A 20,176-nucleotide genomic window follows, 5' to 3' on the forward strand; every position below is an offset into this window, starting at 1 on the left:
AATTTTATAAGTTTCAATGAGATCCCCTCTCATTCTTCTAAACTCCAGTGAGTACAGGCCCATTCGACTCAATCTCTCCTCATACATCATTCCTGCCATCCCAGGTATCAGCCTGGTGAATCTTCGCTGCACTCCTTCCATGGCAAGAACATCCTTCCTCAGATAAGGAGTCCAAAACTGCACACAATACTCCAGATGTGGTCTCACCAAGGCCCTGTACAACTGCAGCAAGACACCCTTGTTCCTGTACTCAAACCCTCTCGCTACGAAGGCCAACATACCATTTGCCTTCTTAACCGCCTGCTGCACCTGTATGCTTACCTTCAGCGACTGCTGCACAAGGACACCCAGGTCTCGTTGCACTTCCCCTTCTCCCAATCTATTGCCATTCAGATAATAATCTGCCTTCCTGTTTTTGACACCAAAGTGGATAACCTCACATTTATCCACATTATACTGCATCTGCCATGCTTATGCCCAATCACCCAACATGTCCAAATCATACTGGAGTTTCTCGGTATCCTGCTCACAGCACACACGCCCACCCAGCTTTGTGTCGTCTGCAAACTTGGAGATACTTTATCTTCGATATTATATCTAGTTCCCTCATCCTGATCATTAATATATATTGTGAATAGCTGGGTCCAAGGACCGATCCTTGCGGTACCCCACTAGTCACTGCCTGCCACTCAGAAGAAGAGCCGTTTATTCCAACTCTTTGCTTTCTGTCTGCCTACCAGTTCTCTATCCAAGTCAATACCTTGCCCCCAATCCCATGTGCCTTAATTTTACACGCTAATCTCTTATGCGGGACCTTATCGAAAGCCTTCTGAAAATCCAAATACACCACATCCACTGGTTCTCCCTTATCTATTTTACCAGTTACATCCTTAAAAAATTCCAGTAGATTAGTCAAGCACAATTTACCTTTTGTAAATCCATGTTGACTTTGTCCGATCCAGTCACTTTTTTCCAAGTGTTCTGCTATTACATCCTTTATAATGGACTCTTGCATTTTCCCCACTACCGATGTCAGGCTTACCGGTCTGTAATTCCCCGTTTTCTCTCTACCACCCTTTTTGAGTAGTGGGGTAACATTAGCTACCTGCCAATCCATGGGTACTGTTCAGAGTCTATCCAATTTTGGAAGATGACCAGCAATGCATCTACTATTTCTAGGGCCACTTCCTTAAGTACAGAAAAGCATCATAATTTGTCCAGCTTCGGTGGTAAGTAGGAACGTAGAAACAGGAGCAGGCCATTCCGCTACTCACGGCCGAACTATAGCTTAATTCCATTTACCAAACCTTGGTTCCATATGCTGTAACACCCTTGTCTAACTGGCAGCAGCCAGGGTGACACAGGACCGCATAGAACAGGAAGGTCCCAGGTTTGATCTCCACCCCTGTGCTCATTCGCCTAGGAACCCAGGAATGAACATGCAGTTAGCTCATTGCTGAGCTGCTCTGAGCTGCTGTAGTTGTAACCGGTGCTACAATTGGCCTCATTGCCCCTTGGCTAGAAAAGGAGGAAAAATCAGCAAGGTCCCAACATCCTGACCACCACTGAATGATCCCTGGAGGAACATAACCACATTTTAGACATCAGATAACCACAGGATCGGACTCAGCGCAATAACAAAGTCATTTTAGCCCAATTTAAGCTATCTGCATTCCCTTCCTAAACCTTTCCCTCTCTCCACCTCCCCCTTCTCCTTTCAGAACTCATTAAAAGCTCACCTCTTTGGCCAAGCGTTTAGTTACCCTTCCCAACATCTGTTTTGTCTTGCCGTCCATCTTTGTCTGATTGCACTTCTGAAGCGCCTTGGGACATATTTCTTCTCGGCTAAGGTCAATGGACCTGAAGTTGCGGTCGGAGGCTTCTCGCGGGCTAACGCCTCCGAACCGCGAGTAAAATCCGTACTTACCTGATGGCCCCGGACCTACGAAGACTCGCGTTCCTGGGTCTGCGGGCGTAAGTTTGCACGCGGTTCACAAGCGTCCCTGGGATCACGTGGGCCGGCCCAGCCAATGACAAAGGGAGATTCCCATTATTGCTTACGGGGATTCCATTTACGTACGGAATCCCCATGAGCAGAATAGGACTCACACAAAAAATACAATTTCACACAACCTAAATAAAAATAAATAATCATATGTTCAAAATTAACTAAAATACAATTTAATTAAAATTTAAAACAAAAATATAAATTTTTGAAAAATAAATTTAAACATTTCTAAAGGGGCCAAAAATAGCCTAAATTAATTTTAAAGGTTTTTGAATGTTTAAATGATTTTTAAAATGTTATCTTAATATTTATTTAAAGCCTTACACTGGTAAAAGTAGGCCCTATGCCTGCTTTTACCGGGCGCAAGAGTTTCGTGGGCATTCACTGGGCAGTAGTTGGGCAAATAGCCTAACCCTGCGCCAGCGAATGACCATTTCCTTCGGATTTCGCACGCAGAAACCCGGAGCCTGCGGGGGCACTTACGACTGTGCGAACGCGATCACAGGCCCCGGAAAATCCATGCCATTATATAAATGCAAGTTGTTGATGTTGTCACTTCAACACAATTGTGTTGACCAGAATCTGTCATTAATAATTGGCGACCCAAATTGAGACTCAGCAACTAACACTAGTTATTTGATTGGGATGTGAAGATACATTAATGGGCCGGATTTTCCGATCGGAGGCTTCCTGCGGGTGGATGCCTCCAATCAGGAAAAATCTAACGCATTTACCTGCTGGCTCCATAGGTCCCGAGACTTCCGATCCTGGGTCTCTCCGGGTCCGCACGCGCAGAGGCCCAGGTATCCCAGAGTGCGCAGGCGGTTCGCAAGCGTCCCTGGGATCACGTGGGCCATGGGGAACCAATCAAAGAAGGGAATCCCCCTTCACACTTTTGACAGGTCTCTACACACAGATCTGTCAAAAGTATGAATGGGGATCACTTAAAAAACAGTTAAAATTAGATAATTTTTTTTAAATCACGTATTTAAAATTAGTTAAAATTACATTAAATTAAATATTTTAAACAAAAAATTTAATTATATGAAAAAAGTAATTAAAGTTTTTTACGGGGCTAAAAATAAACGTATCTTTTTTATAAATATTTTTTAATTATAAATGCATGAAAAAATATTTTTTTTTATTTTTTTAAACTCTTCGGCCTAGAAATTGGGTTGGGGCGCCAAAGTGACGCAAAAGTCGCCTGAGCGCAGGATTTAGCGCAGCGATCGGAGTGATACCGATCGCCAGAAATTCAGTTTCAGTGCCCCTCGAGGGACACGGGGCGAGGCTCGAGGCGCTCCGCGTCCCTCTTAGGGCGCTGAAACTGATTATCGCAGCGCAACGTGCCGCAACGTGTGCGGTACTGCAGGCCTTCCTCCCACTGTTAAGGGGGAGATGCCTGCAACAGCGCGATCCCTGCTCGCGAGTGCCGGCAAATGAGCCCGGCACCAAGGAGAAGTGCCGGGCTCTCGGGAAACAGCCGGCAATGCCGCGGGGGGTGTAGTGTATGTAACCGTCTACCTTTAAGAGACTATTGTATGTAACCGTTCACCTTTAAGAGAACAGACTTTACAGTGGCGACGAGTCCGATCGTACCCTGCGGCAACAATAATTTCAAAGCAACGAAAGAGCGTCGAAAAGAGGCAACCGCCCTCGTCATTCAGCTGGGAGAAAACTCAAGGCTGCAGCAATAGAAAGGAGGAAGACTTTAGCGACAAAAACTTCCATCAGCAACAGGCACTGACTGTCCCTTCTGCCACGGTGACTGTGAGTAAGGGAAAGTGAAAAGAATAGCCGGAGGATAAGGGCTGGGCACTCGACCACGGTCGAGGGAGAAAAGGAGCCGGACAAAAAGTCGGGTCCAACGGCGTCGTGAGAGACCGCGACCGGCGGGAAAAGCCGGGCGGTGACCGAATCCACGAAGCGCTGCGACCGGGAGCGTAGGCGCGGGAAGAGAGAAACTCAGCTGCAGCTGGGGAGAGAAGTACCGGACTGCGAGAGGGCTGGGAGGCGCGATTGGGGTCCGAGCGAGCGGGAGAGGCAGAGCCGACCAAGAGAGACTGCACGAGAGCCAGTCCAGCGGCTGAACTGTCCTCCGTCAACGGGGTGTAACCAGCGCCGGTAGAGTCGAGCGAGCGGGAGAGAGGCAGAGCCGAGCAAGGGGAACTGTGTGAGAGCCAGTTCAGCGGCTGAACTGTCCTCCGTCAACGGGGTGTACCCAGCGCCGGTAGAGCCGAGCGAGCGAGAGAGAGACAGAGCCGAGCAAGGGGAACTGTGCGAGAGCCAGCCCAGCGGCTGAACCTGTTCGCCGTCAACGGGGTACCCAGAGCCGGTTGCCCTGCCATAAAAAATTTTTAAAAAAGGGAAAGCCTTGAAGCCGACGCGCAGGCTGTGAACCTGAAAGCCAGCGGCCGTCGCCCGTGGGGAAAGTGTACCCCTCCCGCCAGGGAAGAAACGCGGGAAGCCGCCATTAGGTGGGGAAGAAGACAGAAGCGGGAAACCGCCATTTTCGCGGGAAAACCGCCATCTTAGAAAAAAAAAGAAATAATAATTTAAAGAAATACTTGTGTTGTTCCCAAAGAGAGGAAGATGCCTAAGCGTGGTAACATCAACGATTTTAATTCCGAAGTAGAAGACTGGGCCACGTACGTGGAACGCATTGAGATCTATTGTGAGGCCAATAAAATAGAAGAAGATGACAAAGCTATAACCTTGCTGAACTCGATGGGCGCAAAGACATACGGGCTCTTGAAGCATCTACTAGCACCAGCTAAACTGGCGGATCAGACTTTCGATGATATTGTGGCTGTCCTGAAGGGCCACTTGAACCCTACACCGTTGATGTTGGCGGAACGATTCAAATTCTATGCGAGAACGCAACGGAAAGACGAAAGCAACGCAGAATACTTGGTCGAACTGCGTAGACTAGCGAAATACTGCCAGTTTGGAGGGAATCTGACAGAGGCATTGTGAGACAAGTTCGTGTGCGGGTTGGCAAAGGAAGGAACGCAAAAGCGACTACTCGAAGAGAACGACCTTACACTTGACAGGGCTGTCCTTATTGCAGCATCGCACGAAGCCGCAGCGAAGGGAACTGCGGAAATGCAGCTAAATACAGCAGCACTAAGTGTGGATCAAATTACCTCGACAACAACATAATGCTATCGTTGTGGGAAGACAACACACGACCAGAACCAATGCTGGTTTAAGAACCAGGAATGTAGGAAATGTGGCAAACTGGGTCACATAGCTAAGGTATGCCGGTCAGGGAAGAAGACCAACAACCAAAGGACCAACAACCAAAGGAAGCCATCACAGGAAAAGTACAACAAGGTACACAAGGTGGCTGAGAAGAGTTCAGACGAACAGAATTCAGACTCAGACCCAAACGGCCAGGAGCTGGGTAGTCTGAGAATTCACAATGTGAGTAAGGAAGCTGACCTACAAACTATCTGGGTCATGCTAAAAATAGCTGGAATCCAAGTGAAAATGGAGTTGGACACTGGATCAGCTCTATCAGTCATAAATCGAAGGGATTACCACCGGGTATTCTCACATATACCCTTAAGAGATACCAAGTTCGTATTGCAGACATACACGGGGCATAAAGTATACCCCATGGGAAAGATAAGAGTCAAAGTGAGAGATAGGGGTAAAGAACACCCAAGAATGAACTTATACGTACTACATGAGGGAGGACTACCACTTCTAGGACGGGAGTGGATCAAGAAAATAGACATGGAATGGCACTATCTAAAAGCCATAACGAGTGAGGACTTGGTGCAGACAATCAGCTCAGATTCTGAAACGGATGACGATAAGACCAACCCAAATATGAAAGACAAGGCTGAAATGGACTTGCCGACGAAGGTTGGAAAAACGAAGGCATGCATAAAGGCTTATGCTCCAGAGAAGAACAAAGTTTCAGAACAGAACTCCACCGAACAACGACAACCTAGTTCGACAGAAAATTCTGAGCCTGTTCAAGTTACGGACATATCCATGACGGAAGAACACCGAGCTCGGACTCAAACTTATTTCAAATTACGACAACAATTAGAACAATTGAGTTACCGTCTCGTACAAGAGATGAAAACAATGAAAAAGTTCTATGACACCGAATGGGAGAATCTGGAAAGACAACAGAAGCAGCTAGCTCAAGCAGAGAGCGACCATAGAGCCATCGTGACCAATTACCGATCACATCTCCCTTATGCTGTTCAGGAGTTAGAATATTTGCAGGAAGAAGCAAATGAAGAGGGATCTGCAGGAAGCCAGGATTTTATTCCAGTTCTTCTCTACGACTCCTTACAAGCAGAGTGTGAGAAGTTGAAAGAACAGTATGAACAGGCCCAGGCTACAATTCTGGAAGGGGTTAACTCGGCAACCTCCGAAAAGCTAGTTCCAGTGGAAGCATATGAGCAACTGAAGGTTGAACATGAGCAAGAAGTCCAAAGGCTGCAGGAAATTCTTGATGAGCTCAAGGCCAAGACAGACTCATCGGTAGAAGTTCCATCCATAGATGAGAAATTAGAGGTGAAAGACATGGCAGAACCTGAAAGACAAGATGTACAAGAACTCATAAAAATATTAAAGGAAACCCAAGATAAATATGGGGCGGCAATGACCGAGATTCAACAACTTGAAGAACAGATTCAACTGGGAATCCGTTCAGTGGAAGAAAAGGGAACTGTAAGAAACACAGAGACTGTAAGAATGGCCTCTGAACATGAGCTAGAGAGCATCAAGGCGCAACTTCTCCGAGCGCTGGAAGCCAAAGTACAAGAGGAAAAGAAGGTGAAAGCATTGGAGGAAAAGGTGGATGAAATGGAGAAGACTCTGACCCACAGTGTTCCCGTGGAAGAGTTGACGGTCAGCCAACTCCTTCATATGCTGAAGGACAAGACTCTACAATGGGAACAATCTGAACACGAGCTTCAATCTTCAAAGGGAAGGAGTTCGGAGCTCTCAAAAGTTATGGAAATAGCTGAGGTTGCAACACAGATTTTACAGGGATGCCAAAAGTACGCTGAATCACGTCAATGTGAACAGCAGAATGTTGAAACAGCTGCTCCAGTAGAAGGATTGAATAGCCTGATCAATCAATCCCCGAGGGAAGGGGAAGTGTTGAAATCACAAACGAGGTCATTAGTGAAGGATTTGCAGGAAACCCAGGAAGAGCGGGATGAATATGAACGCATGAAGAAGTCTCTTCAGGAAAGATGTCTAGGGAGGGAACAACAGTCGGCTAACGTCCAGTTGGGTACGGAAGAAGTAGCAGGCCCTCTCGCTAGACTAGCTCAGGACGACACCGAATATTACCATGACCTGTTGAGTGACACTGAATATTACGAGGATCTGGTCTGCCCAGCTTGTGATGAAAACTCCCAAAGTGCAGAAATCAGGATGAAGCACTTAAAGTCTAAGGAACATAAAGAGATGGTGGCGCTACAGCTGGCAGCTGATAAGGGAGCCCCGAGAGTCTCCAAGAAGCAGAAAAGAAAAAGAAGAAGCAGAAGATGATAACCATCAAAATCATTATCACTCCTACCAGATCATGCACGTGGGCCCTACAAAGGGAGATAAATCAGTTGGAAAGTAAGAAAAATTACCAAGGCAATACAGCTGTTTGTAAAAGTCAGCATTGCTGGTTCAGCAGGACGAAAGTTCAAGCTGTTACATCAAGGGGAAGACTAGTGGAGGAGTCACGCTAGCAATGTGAACCGGCTACACCACAGCGATGTTGTTCGGACCGAGTCAAGACTAGAGACTGAGGCCTAGAAATTCACTAGCCTTAGCGCCGCTTTTGAGGCGCTAGAGGGACTAGCGCCAGAGTTATGGCCATTTGAAAAATTGAGTGGGGCCCTAAAGCGGCGTTGCACCGGTAGCGCTGCGCCGGCACCGATGACGTCATCGGTGTGCGCAGCGTCCCGGTTGCCGTGGTAACCCGCCCGAACTCCAAAATTGAGTTGCGGCCGCCTCGCCCGTGGCAGCCGCAAGCAACGTTCTGTAAAAGGTGCCTTGCTGAAGTTAGCGCCGGCGCATTAAGGTCGCGCGGCGGCCGGCCGCTTCCCCAGCGGCCGCCTGCCCGCACCTCCCTCCCCGGACTCCTCCAAGACCCCCCCGCGGCACAGATGCATGTGGGCCGTGAGCCCGGCACTTCTCCGAGGTGCCGGGCTCATTTTTATTCAGCCGTCAACGGCCAGCGGTCGGGTGCAGGCAGCTCCTCCTTAACGGAAGGAGGAGGCCTGCACTTCCCCAGCCTGCCGCACCACATCGGGCGCCGCAGCGCCGGAACAGCGCCGCAATGGTGCAGGTAGCGCCCATTGGGAGGCGCTGAAACCCTCCAGTAGCGCCGGCAGCCGTTTGGGCGCGGCGCTACTGAATTTTTGGCGCGCGCAGGGGGACTTAGCGCCGGCACTAACTTCCGGCGCTAAAGCCCTGGCTGCGCCAAAACCCAATTTCTAGGCCTGAGGCCTAGAAATTCAGTTGCCTTAGCGCCGCTTTTGAGGCGCTAGAGGGACTAGCGCCAGAGTTATGGCCAGTTTAAAAATTCCCTGGGGCCCTAAATCGGCGTTGCACCGGTAGCGCTGCGCCGGCACCGATGACGTCATCGGTGTGCGCAGCGTCCCGGTTGCCATGCCGACGGGCCCTAGCGCCGAAATTCAGTTGCGGCCGCCTCGCCCGTGGCAGCCGCAACTAAGACTCTGGCAACAGAGTCTTGCATGAGTTTGCGCCGGCGCATTAAAGGCCCCGCGGCGGCCGGCCGCTTTCCCGCCGGCCGCCTGCCCGCAGCTCCCTCCCCGGACTTCTCCCCCCCACCCCCCGGAACAGATGCAAGCCCGGCACTTCTCCGAGGTGCCGGGCTCATTTTTAGACAGATTTGCGCGGGCCGCGGCCGGGTGCAGGCAGCTCCTCCTTAACGGAAGGAGGAGGCCTGCACTTCCCGAGCCTGCCGCACCGCATCGGGTGCCGCAGCGCCGGAATTGCGGCGCGAAACGGCAGTTAGCGCCGATTTACCGCCGCAAGGACCCTTCAGTAGCGCCGGCAGCCGTTTGGGCGCGGCCCTGCTGAATTTTTGGCGCGCGCAGGGGGACTTAGCGCCAGCACTAACTTCCGGCGCTAAAGCCCTGGCTAAGCCAAAACCCAATTTCTAGGCCTGAATCTATACACTGTTCCCACAGAGACTGAACCTGTGAACTGTTTCCCACAGAGACTATGGCCTAGAAATTGGGTTTTGGCTTAGCCAGGGCTTTAGCGCCGGAAGTTAGTGCCGGCGCTAAGTCCCCCTGCACGCGCCAAAAATTCAGCAGGGCCGCGCCCAAACGGCTGCCGGCGCTACTGAAGGGTCTTTGCGGCGGTAAATCGGCGCTAACTGCCGTTTCGCGCCGCAATTCCGGCGCTGCGGCACCCGATGCGGTGCGGCAGGCTCGGGAAGTGCAGGCCTCCTCCTTCCATTAAGGAGGAGCTGCCTGCACCCGGCCGCGGCCCGCGCAAATCTGTCTAAAAATGAGCCCGGCACCTCGGACAAGTGCCGGGCTTGCATCTGTTCCGGGGGGTGGGGGGGAGAAGTCCGGGGAGGGAGCTGCGGGCAGGCGGCCGGCGGGAAAGCGGCCGGCCGCCGCGGGGCCTTTAATGCGCCAGCGCAAACTCATGCAAGATTCTGTTGCCAGAGTCTTAGTTGCGGCTGCCACGGGCGAGGCGGCCGCAACTGAATTTCGGCGCTAGGGCCCGTCGGCATGGCAACCGGGACGCTGCGCACACCGATGACGTCATCGGTGCCGGCGCAGCGCTACCGGTGCAACGCCGATTTAGGGCCCCAGGGAATTTTTAAACTGGCCATAACTCTGGCGCTAGTCCCTCTAGCGCCTCAAAAGCGGCGCTAAGGCAACTGAATTTCTAGGCCAGTATGTTGTAAGCTAAAAAGGGAGGATTGTAGTGTATGTAACCGTCTACCTTTAAGAGACTATTGTGTGTAACCGTTCACCTTTAAGAAAACTATTTTAGGTGTGGCACTACTTGTTTGGCTTCTGTATACGGTAATACCGACGGTGACCACACCGGTATATAAGTGCTGTGGCATGATTTATAGGGCAGATTCGCCCTGACCTTCGAATAGTAAAGTCCTGTTGTATGTTACTCCTGAAGTCTGTGTCGTAATTAACTGCACAACCCACAGACTTTACAGGGGGGAGAGTTAGAAGGCCGGGGACAGAGGTGCTGGCAGGCGGCCGCCGAAAAAGCGGCCGCCCCGCACCTCCACCTTAACTTGCACCGCTGCCGGCACAGTAAGGCCCCATGAACCGGGCGCGGGTATCGAACGGCGCAACTGCGGCGTTCGCTACCAAATATCGCGAACGGGGCACGAATGGGGCGCTGCACACACCGATGATGTCATCGGTGGTGGCGCAGCGCAACAGGCTAACGCCACCATTAGCGCCCCTCCTGAATATCGCGGGAGGCGCAGCCAGTGGCGCTACAGCCACTGCCTGCCTCTTTAGGCGCTAACAGGTGGCGCTACTCACCCAATTTCTCCCCCTTATGTTGGTAAAAGCAGACCTTACTCATACTTGTAACAGGCGTAAGATTTTTTAAGGTTTTCAGCGGGCGGAGGATGAGCAGAAAGCGGAACGCCCTGCCCGCGGAGGCCCTTCTCACGGGCAAGCCGATGATCTGTCAAGAGGATTCTTCACAGATCGCAAGTGCCGGTTTTCAGCGCGTGCACTTCGCCTGCCTGAAACCGGCACTCGTGCAGCCACAACAGGCACGTACACACCTCATACACACCCGTAGGGGTCGGAGTATCATAGAAACATAGAAACAAAGAAGATAGGAGCAGGATTAGGCCATTCGGCCCCTTGAGTCTGCTCCGCCATTTAATGAGTTCATGGCTGATCATCCAAACTCAGTACCCTGTCCCTGCTTTCTCCCCATATCCCTTAATCCCTTTAGCCTTAAGAAGTATATTTAACTCCTTCTTGAATATATTTAATGAATTGGCCTCAACTGCCTTGTGTGGTAGAGAATTCCACAGGTTCACCACTCTCTGGGTGAAGAAATTCCTCCTCATCTCAGCCCTAAATGGCTTACCCCTTATCCTTAGACTGTGACTCCTGGTTCTGGACTCTCCGACCATCGGGAACATCCTTCCTGCATCTAGTCTGTCTAGTCCTGTTAGAATTTTAAATGTTTCAATGAGATCCCCTCATTTTTCTAAACTCTAGCGAATATAAGCCCAATCGACCCAATCTCTCCTCATACGTCATTCCTGCCATCCCAGGTATCAGTCTGGTGAATCTTCGCTGCACTCCCTCCATGGCAAGAACATCCTTCCTCAGATAAGGCGAGCAAAACTGCACACAATACTGAAGATGTGGTCTCATTATGTAAGATTTAGTAGAGACTTGTTAAGTTACAATTTGACACGCCCATCACTGGCTGGGAGCAAATGTCATTAGAGACATCACAGAAAGGATTAGTAAGAGGAAGGGTTTAAGCAATCAGTAATTTGAACATCCTTGAAATATTCTTACTGTAGTTTCGCCTTTTTGTGAGTTAACAATATTCCCGAAAGACCGGGTGATAGATATTAAATTATAATTATCACAACAAATATGACAGAAACAAGGCATCCCTTGTTACATTTTGGTACATGACAAAGTGATAATTACACTCAGCACAGAGTGACATGCCAACAATGAAGAATGTTTCAGCTTAGTTCAGTTGGTGAAATGCTCGACTTTAAATCAAAAAAGTTGTGGGTTGGACAATAAAAAGCCTTTAACTGGACAATAAAAAGTGCCGAGTTATCTAGGCTGACACTTCAGCGCAGTGCTGGGGGAGCTCTGCATTATAGGAAGGGCCACCCATCAGATCAAGCATTACACCAAGGCCTCATCTGAATGTAAATGATCCTACGTAAATATGTAAAGAAGGGCACAAGGTTCTTCTGGTGTCCTAGGAAAGAACCAGCGCCACTACACAATTAGATGAACTGGTCTTTCATCCAGTATACAGTTTGTGGGGCCTTATTGTACACAATTGGCTGCTGTGTTTGCCTTCGTAACAGCAGTAACACTTCATAGGTTGTGTAGCACCTTGAGATGTCCTGCCTCAGAATGTGGGCTTGCCTTATATCAATTTAAGTTCTTTCTTCCTATTACAAATATATATTCAACAACAACAACTTGCATTTATATAGAGCCTTTAATCTCGAAAAACTTTACAAGGTGCTTCATACGGATGTAATCAGACAAGAACTGGGTGCCAAGCCAAAGAAGGAGATATTAGGAGGGCTTGGTCAAGGAGGTGGGCTCTAAGGAGGGTCTTAAAAGAAGAGAGAAAGATACAGAGGCAGAGCAATTTAGTGAGGGAATTCCAGAGCGTAGTATCTAGATGGCTAAACCACAGCCGCCAATGGTGAAGTGACAGGAGAGGGGCACAGGAGGGCCAATAGAGAATTTATGATGGAGGGTTATGGGTTGGCAGCTTAGTTTAAGGTTGAATAGGACTCCGAGATTGAAAACTCGTTCTGAGACAGGCAACCCGAGACAGTGGCCAGGGAGGGGGACGGAATCGGTGTCAACAATACAGAGTTTGTGGTGAGGGCAGAAAGTGACGGCTTCAGTCTTCCCACTGTTTAACTGGAGGAAAATACGACTTATCTGCAAGGGGGGGTTTTGGTCTGGGGTTTTTGCCTGGTCAGTCAGCCGTGTGTCTGAGCTGTTCCAGCCCCGTGTGGTTCGAATTGCTTCCCCTTTGGTTCTGACCGCCGGACTTATTTCAGTAGCGATATAGACAAAACGAGACCAGTGGTTTGGTGCAAAGAAAAACAATGTTTTATTGAAATAAAGAATAAATTGCGATACAGTGAAAATAATTATGAATACAGCACACTTTTACTTAACGGGGAGGGGAAAAAGACGGACACATCGAGGGAAAATTGACTAAAATGACAATTTAACAAAATTCCCCTTTAGTTCCCACCCCTTATACCTATCTTGTAATGGGCCAGAAAGTTTATGCTCACCAGTCTACGATGTTGAAACGCCTGCTCTGTGCCCTGCGGTCTGCCTTGGATTTTTCACCGCCCGAAGTAGAGATACCCCAGTAATTCAAAAGAAATTGCGGGTATTCCACTTCTTTGGGCGGGCTGTGACGATCCTCTTGAAGGCAGGGCACCAGAGGTGAGGCGGTAGAGAGAGAGAATGGCTTCCTGAGGGGCTACCTTTAAACCCCATTGGGAGCCCTTATCTTCGCGCCCAAATCTGGACGTATCTGGGTTAGACAAAAGGGACCGATCTGGCCCCATTGACCGTAATGGGTTTGAATGCAGCTATAATGCGTTTCCCATTCGTTTAACTGGTTTGTGAATGGAGCTGTCCCAGTTTGAAATGTCCCGCTGGTTTCTTGAGTGCTAGGTAAACAGTACTAGAGTGCTAGTCTAAACAATCCTTTGTCCTGTGGTTACAGCCCAACCGCAACTTGATTGACAGCAACCACTTAAGCCCTTGAGTCAACACCACTGAGGGCTTGTGTAAACAGAGTCCTTTGTTCCGTGTTGAAACTTCCTAACCGCAGTTGATTAACAGTTTCAAGTACTTAAGTACTCAGAAGCTTATTTTTTCAACCCTTTCGTCAGCCAGTGCTGGGAGATGCTCCTTTCATATTCATACAGGCTGCCTTTCTCTTTTGCCACGGGGCCGGCTACAGCCATCTTTGATGTCCTGGGTTTTTAAAGTACATTCCAACCAGGTTTTCTTTAATCAAATAATCTTCGGGGGCTGCCGAAATTTTGTGAACCTTACAGTCCCCCTTGGATACTAAAACTTGCTTGCAGCATCCTATTAAAGGTGAGCAAAATTTCTGACCCCCCACAAACAACCTTCCCTTATACTTATCTATATCTATCTCTGATCCCTCGACACCTCCATCCCCCTTACTCAGAGAGAATCGCAGTGCACGGTCGGCATCTATCGATAGAAAAACATGATTATTTACAATAATTCAAGCACAGAGGGGTCCAATACCCCTGCACCACTTGTGACATCATAGAGCTTTATCACGATACAACATCTTTAATGAGATTAACACCAAGCCAGCCCTCGCTGTTAACCTAGCGTTCTCCTCCCTTAAAGCCTGCTCAACTAACTTAGCCTCCGCAACCTGGCACCGCAGGTATTCCTCCATTTTACAGGAGGTCTCTTCCTGTGTGTGTCTTTCTGGGGGACACAGGTCGACAGGCTGCACTGGCTCTAGTCATTGTGGGGCGGCAGAGGGGGCCGAGGGAACTACAGCACTGGTGGTGGCAGCTATTTTTCCCTGGCTGGCCAGGAGGAGAGATCGTATCGACTCCATGATTGGCTCGATCGCAGCAGGAGGGACATCTGACCCTGCCTTTTGGGCTGGGGCTGTTGGGTTCTTTGCTTTATTGTCCTTCCAAGGATTTCTACAATCCTTGTGCCAGTGGCCATCCTTCCCGCACCTGTAACAGTTTAACTTAGTCTGGGAGGGACGGTTCCCCTCCTGGTGCCACTCTTTCTTATTCAGGCCCCCAGGTTTAACCTCATGGACTTTTCCCTTGGGTTAGTGCGTCTCGGTACCCCTCATGTTTCTAAATGCTACTGTGAGTCAGCGGATCACCGCTTCTTCGATGGTCTGGGGGTTTCGGGGGTCAAACCAAGCCGCGGCCTGGGCTTGGATCTGGGGTAGGCTGTTTGCCATAAGACAACGGAGCCAGTGAGTCAATTGGACTGGGTTCAGTGCTGCCCACCCTGGCATTCCCGGGCATGCGCTCCGGTAGACTGGCCACAGCCTGTCCGCGAACGCCTGCGGGGACTCCCCTGGGAGCTGTACCGTTCCTTCTACCCGGGTGAACGGACTACCATCATTGAGTCCCATGGCCTCCAATACCTCGTTCCTCAAATCCTCATATTCTTTCTGCCCCCTTTTGCATTCACCAGATAGGGTCTGGAGGAGATCACCTCCCAGGGAAAACAGCAGCATTTTAGCTTGCTCTGCGTCGTCGCAGTCATTAACACAAGCTGCTTGTTCTTTCTCCCTGAAGTGCAGAGAGGGGTCTCCCTTTTTAGTGAGCATGGGGATGTGGCTAACCATGGCCCTGAGCTGTTGGGTGCCATATGGCACCACAAACTGATTCTGGATGGCCCCTGCGTCATCGTCATCAACGGGCAGACCGTACCTCCGTTGTCGGAGGGGGTACACTGGTCCTGGTCCCGGCCTATCTAGTGGGGCCTGCTGTGCTTCCTCTACCACCTCATCCTCCACCTCCCCCCCTTGCTGCCAGAGCTCCTGAAAGCTCGGAGCTATGGGTGGCGGTCGTGGGACCTCTGATTTCCTAACCAACTTTGGTCTGGGTGTTGCCTGTGGGACAGTTCTTTTTGGGTTGCCGGTAAAGTCCGACTGGCCTATCTTCGGGCTGATAAGACATATCATCCCCTTTGCCCTCTTTAAAGCCATATTCAAGCTTTCTATCTCTTCCCTACAGGAGCCATGATCTGCTTCCTCGAACACTTGGTCGCAGGCCAGCTTATACGCTGCCTTTACCTCCCTAACCTTTTCCTCCTGCTCTCTTACTTCTCGTATGAGGCGAGCATTCTCCTCCCACACCCTCATCTCATTACTCTTGGCCTCTGTAACTAGGCACTTCAGGTACTCTAACTCATGCCTTGTGTGGCTTTTAAGAACATAAGAACATAAGAAATAGGAGCAGGAGTAGGCCAATCGGCCCCTCGAGCCTGCTCCGCCATTCAGTAAGATCATGGCTGATCTGATCCTAACCGCCAATCTACTATTACAGAACCATCTCCTGAATCTAACAGAATTAGACACACGAAATAGGAGCAGGATCAGGCTACACGGCCCCTGGGCCCACTCCGCTACCCATAGGGCCATGTCCGATCCGAATCTAGACTCATGTCCAAATTCCTGCCCGCTCCCCGTAACCCTTAATTCCCTTTACTTCTAGGAAACTGTCTGTTTCTGTTTTAAATTTATGTAATGATGTAGCTTCTACAGCTTTTTGGGGCAGCATATTCTATGGACCTACCACCCTCTGAGTGAAGTAGTTCCTCTTCATCTAGTTTTGAAAGAGCAGCCCCTTATTCTAAGACTATGCCCCCTAGTTCTAGTTTCACCCATCATCGGGAACATCCTCCCCGCATCCGCCCGATCCAACCCCTTCACAATCTTATATGTTTCAATAAGATCGCCTCTCATTCTTCTGAACTCCAATGAGTAGAGTCCCAATCTACTCAACCTCTCCTCATATGTCCATCCCCTCATCCCCGGGATTAACCGAGTGAACCTTCTTTGTACTGACTCGAGAGCAAGTATGTATTTTCTTAAGTATGGACACCAAAACTGTATGCAGTATTCCAGGTGCGGTCTCACCAATACCTTGTACAACTGAAGCAATACCTCACTATTTTTATATTCTATCCCCCTAGCAATGAAGGCCAACATTCCATTGGTCTTCTTAATCACTTGCTGCACCTGCATACTAACCTTTCGAGTTTCGTGCACGAGGACCCCCAGATCCCTTTGTACTTCAGTACTTTCCAGTTTCTTGCCATTAAGATAATAACTTGCTCTATGATTTTTCCTGCCAAAGTGCATAGCCTCACACTTTCCAGTATTGTATTCCTTCTGCCAAATCTCTGCCCACTTACTTAGCCTGTCTATGTCCCCTTGCAGGTTTTTTATGTCCTACTCACTCACTACTTTCCCTCCCATCTTTGTATCATCTGCAAACTTTGATATGTTACACTCAGTCCCCTCCTCCAAATCATTAATATAGATTGTAAAGAGTTGGGGACCCAGCACTGACCCCTGCGGAACACCGCTAGTTACTGATTGCCAGTCTGAGAATGAACCACTTATCCCAACTCTCTGCCTTCTGTTAGATAGCCAATCCTCTATCCATGCCAGAATATTACCCCCAATCCCGTGATTTTTTATCTTAAGCAATAATCTTTTGTGTGGCACCTTGTTAAATGCCTTTTGGAAGTCTAAATACACTACGTCCACTGGTTCCCCTTTATCCACCCTATATGTTACTTCCTCAAAGAACTCCAGCAAATTTGTCACACATGAATTCCCCTTCATAAAACCATGCTGACTTTGTCCTATTAAATTATGATTATCCAAATGTCCTGTTACTGTCTCCTTAATAATGGACTCCAAAATGTTACCTACCACAGATGTTAGGCTAACCGGTCTATAGTTTCCAGCCTTCTGCCTACTGCCCTTTTTAAATAAGGGTGTTACATTAGCAGTTTTCCAGTCTGCCGGGACTTTTGCTGAGTCCAGGGAGTTTTGGAAAATTATTTCTAATGCATCCACAATCCCTACCGCCATTTACCTCAAGACCCTAGGATGTAAGCCATCAGGTCCAGGTGATTTATCTGCCTTGAGTCCCATTATTTTACCGAGTACCACTTCCTTAGTGATTTTGATTGTGTTTAGCTCCTCCCCCCCTATAGCCCCCTGTTTGTCCAGTGTTGGGATATTCTTAGTGTCTTTCCTGTAAAGACTGATACAAAATATTCATTCAGTGTTTTTGCCATCTCCATATTTCCCACCATTAATTTCCCGGTCTCATCCTCTAAAGGACCAACATTTACTTTAGCCACCCTTTTTCTTTTTATATAACTATAAAAACTCTTACTATCTGTTTTTATATTTTTTGCTAATTTACTTTCATAATCTATCTTCCCTTTCTTAATCAATCTTTTTGTTATTTTTTGCTGTCTTTGAAATTTTTCCCAATCCTCTATCCTCCCGCTAGATTTGGCTACCTTATATGCCTTTGTTTTTAGTCGAATACTATCCTTAATTTTTTTACTTAGCCATGGATGGCTGTCTTTTCTTTTACACCCTTTTCTTCTCAGTGGAATATATTTTTTTTGGAAGTTGTAAAATAACTCCTTAAATGTACACCACTGATCATGTATCGACTTACCCTTTAATCTATTTTCCCAATCCACTCTACTCAATTCCGCTCTCATACCTTCATAGTCTCCTTTATTCAAGCTTATATTGGACTGGGTACTGTGCAATGAGAAGGGACTAATCAGTAATCTTGTTGTACGGGGACCCTTGGGTCAGAGCGATCATAACATGATCGATTTCTCACTCGAAATGGAGAGCGAAGAAATTGACTCAGAGACTAAGGTCCTGAATTTAAACAAGGGGAATTATGATGCCATGAGACGGGAACTGAGTAGGTCTGATTGGACAACGTTCCTGAGAGGACTGGAGGTAGATAAACAATGGCAAACATTTAAAGATAGAATGACAAAATTGCAAAAATTGTTTATACCAATCTGGCATAAAAGGAAATCTAAAAAGGTGACTCAACCGTGGATAACAGGGGAAATTAGAGACAGCATAAAATCCAAAGATAGGGCGTATAAAATAGCCAAAAAAAGCGCCAGAGCGGAAGATTGGGAACAGTTTAAGATAGAGCAAAGGAGGGCAAAGGGCATGATCAAGAGGGGCAAAATAGCTTACGAAAACACGCTGGCGGAAAATATAAAAACTAACTCCAAAAGCTTTTATAAATATATCAAAAGGAAAAGACTGGTGAAAACCAAAGTTGGTCCATTGCAGTCAGATACGGGGGAATATATAATGGGAAATAAGGAAATGGCAGATCAACTAAATGCATACTTTGGGTCAGTCTTTACGAAGGAAGACACAAAAAACCTCCCTGGGATATCGGGAAAAATAGGGACATTGGCAAAGGAGGAACTGACGCAAATCAATATCTCTAAGGATATGGTGTTAAGGAAGCTAAAGGGATTGAAGGTGGACAAATCCCCAGGGCCTGATAACATGCATCCTAGGGTACTGAAGGAGGTGGCCCTAGAGATAGCGGATGCACTAAGGATGATTTTTCAGAATTCATTAGACTCGGGAACAGTGCCGATGGATTGGAGGGTAGCTAACGTTACCCCACTATTCAAAAAGGGGGGTAGGGAAAAAGCAGGTAATTACAGACCTGTAAGCCTTACATCAGTTGTGGGCAAAATGCTGGAGTCCATCATTAAGGATGAAATAGCGGAGCACTTAGCAAATGGGGACAGGATAGGACAGAGTCAACATGGATTTACAAAGGGTAAATCGTGCTTGACTAATCTATTGGAATTTTTTGAGGGAGTAACTGGTAGAATAGATGGGGGAGAGCCAGTAGATGTGGTGTACCTGGACTTCCAAAAGGCCTTCGATAAGGTCCCACATAAAAGATTAGCATGGAAAATTGAGGCTCATGGGATAAAGGGGAAAGTTTTGGCGTGGATAGGGAACTGGCTGTCAGATAGAAAACAGAGAGTTGGAATAAACGGCTCATTTTCTGAATGGCAGGCAGTAACAAGTGGGGTACCACAGGGATCTGTCCTGGGCCCCCAGCTGTTCACAATTTACATTAATGACCTGGATCAGGGAGTCGGATGCAGCATTTCCAAATTTGCAGACGACACTAAACTAGGAGGTGGGGTGGGCTCAGAGGAAGAGACCAGGAAGCTCCAGAGCGATTTGGACAGACTGGGCGATTGGGCGGATAAATGGCAGATGCACTATAATGTGGACAAGTGCGAAGTTATCCACCTTGGGTGCAGGAACGGGAGGGCAAATTATTATTTAAATGGCAATAGATTGGGAGAGGGGGAAGTACAGAGAGACCTGGGTGTTCTTGTACACCAGTCACTGAAGGCGAGCATGCAGGTGCAACAGGCGGTCAAGAAGGCAAACGGTATGCTGGCCTTCATAGCAAAAGGGTTAGAATACAGGAACAGGGATACCTTGCTGCAGCTGTACAGGGCACTGGTGAGACCACACCTCGAGTACTGTGTACAGTTTTGGTCGCCTCATCTGAGGAAGGATGTTCTTGCCATGGAGGGGGTGCAGCGGCGATTCACCAGGCTGATACCAGGAATGGCGGGAATGACCTATGAGGAGAGACTATGTAGTTTAGGGATGTACACACTGGAGTTTAGAAGATTGAGAGGGGACCTCATAGAAGTGTATAAAATTCTGACAGGTCTAGACAGACTGGATGCAGAAGGAATGTTTCCCTTGGCGGGTGAGAACAGAACTAGAGGACATAATTTAAGGATAAGGGCTAAACCATTTAGGACAGAGATG

The sequence above is a fragment of the Somniosus microcephalus genome, chromosome 8, assembly GCF_052327205.1.
Source record: "Somniosus microcephalus isolate GS21.2 chromosome 8, FLI_Smic_1.0, whole genome shotgun sequence".
Classification (NCBI taxonomy): domain Eukaryota; kingdom Metazoa; phylum Chordata; class Chondrichthyes; order Squaliformes; family Somniosidae; genus Somniosus; species Somniosus microcephalus.